Below are 2,006 nucleotides of genomic sequence, written 5' to 3' on the forward strand. Positions count from 1 at the left end.
TATGTATGTATGTATGTGTGTGTATATGTATTAATCGAAAATAAAAACAGACAACAAAAGTCAAAAGAACGTGGTATGTATGTATGTATGTATGAGCGTGTTTATGTTTGTCCGTGTCCTTCACCACCATTTGACAACTGGCGTTGGTTTATTTACGTCCCCGTAAAATACCGGTTCGGCAAATGACATCCGATAGAATAAATATCAGGCTTTAAAAAAAAAAAAAAAGTATTGGGGTGGATTTCTTAAAAAAAAAAAACCCGTCAAGATGGTGCCCCAGCATTGCCGTAGTCTAATGACTGAAAAAAAAATATAAAAGATAAAAGTTAAAGATAGTTTTTACCTGTTTAGGAAAAATTTAGCATATTTAGTGTCTGATATGGAGATTGTTATTAAATCAGTTAACATCCAAGTTCTGTTCGTTGCTCAAAGCACCGACGATATTTATATGCTCAAACACACACATACACACACACAGGCACACGCACACGCGCGCCCACACACACACACACAAAGGATGTTGTTATCTCGGTGTGTGTAAGTGCGTGTGTGTGTGTGTGTGTGTGTCTGTGAGTGTGTATGAAAAACTATACAAAGCGTATTGTGACCAGCGATGTGTAACAAAATTCGATAGACTAATCCAGTGCAGGACTGCACGGTATATATATATATATATATACAATTGTGTGTGTGTGTGTGTTGTCATATAATATATATATGTATATATATATACATATATATGTGCGTGTGTTGTCATATATATATATATATGTGTGTGTGTGTGTGTGTGTGCGCGTGTATAAATATACACACCTACATATGCATATGTATAAACTATATATGTATGTGCACGCATGTTTGAGTATTTGTGTGTTTAGATGCGTAGCTCTCTTGACACTTGAATAGCAGCTTCCGTCCGGACTTATGACACTCCTAGATCTGTGTTGTATTCTAATCAAATCCTGTAGCTATTTTCATAGTTTTAAAAACAAACCCTTGTTATGTGAAAGCTATGTGACCCCCACAAAACTACAACACAAAATCCAAGGACTCATTTTAGTGAAAACAAAAAAGAAGTGATATAAGTGCTCATGATGGTACTAGAGCAGGGGTTTTCAAACTGTGGTCCCCGGACCACAGGGGGTCCATGGACAGCAAATACTTTTTATGGGCAATTTGATTTTATATATGTTTTTTAATCGAAATCTTTTAATTGACGATAAACCTATTTGTTAAATACTGTTAAATAAATAAATGTAAAAATATGTGTTATTTTAAGCAAATATTTATGTGTAAATTTCATAAGCGTTTATAAGGGGGTCCCTAAGGTAAAGCCTGAAATATAAAGGGGTCGGCAAGTCAAAAAGTTTGAAAACCTCTGTACTAGAGTACCCAAACTATCAACAACGAGGGAACTATTGTTGTAAAATGTACACGATGAAAGTTGGAATTGAGAGAATGAGGATGTAAAAATAAATGCTAAAAATAGCAAACAATTCAGTATTTCCCAAATATTTCACAGCTTTGATTATTTTAAGGATGTACAATAAATTGTGGTCACCTCTTTAAAGGGTTTTAGTCGAAGAAATCGACCCCCAGAACTTATTCTATGTAAGCTTAGTACTTATTCTATCGGACATTTTTGCCGAACCGCTAAGTTACGGGGACGTAGAAACACGAGCATCGATTGTCAAGCGACAGCGGGGGGACAAATACAGATACATACCCAAACACACACACACATACATATGCAAACATATACATACATCTATATATACGACGGGCTTCTTTCAGTTTCCGTCTACCAAATCCACTCACAAGGCTTTGGTCGGCCCAAGGCTATAGTAGAAGACTATATATATATATATATACATACATATATACGACGGGCTTCTTTCAGTTTCCGCCTACCAAATCCACTCACAAGGCTTTGGTCGGCCCGAGGCTATAGTAGAAGACTATATATATATATACATACATATATACGACGGGCTTCTTTCAGTTTC

At 35.9% G+C, this 2,006-nt stretch overlaps 1 protein-coding gene across 6 annotated transcripts in view; it reads right to left on the reverse strand.

Annotated features, from left to right (window-relative positions):
• The window catches only part of LOC106877380 (solute carrier family 28 member 3), a 184,474-nt gene that overhangs the window by 71,082 nt on the left and 111,386 nt on the right, over positions 1 to 2,006 (reverse strand). The window contains exon 1 of one of the 6 annotated variants that reach the window (XM_014926271.2): positions 344 to 467. The exons of the other annotated variants lie outside the window; for them this stretch is intronic. The gene's annotated coding sequence lies outside the window, so the exon portion shown is untranslated. Of the gene's footprint in view, positions 1 to 343; positions 468 to 2,006 lie in introns of those variants that run through there. 6 annotated transcript variants of the gene reach the window in all.

The sequence above is a fragment of the Octopus bimaculoides genome, chromosome 18 (assembly GCF_001194135.2).
Source record: "Octopus bimaculoides isolate UCB-OBI-ISO-001 chromosome 18, ASM119413v2, whole genome shotgun sequence".
NCBI lineage: Eukaryota > Metazoa > Mollusca > Cephalopoda > Octopoda > Octopodidae > Octopus > Octopus bimaculoides.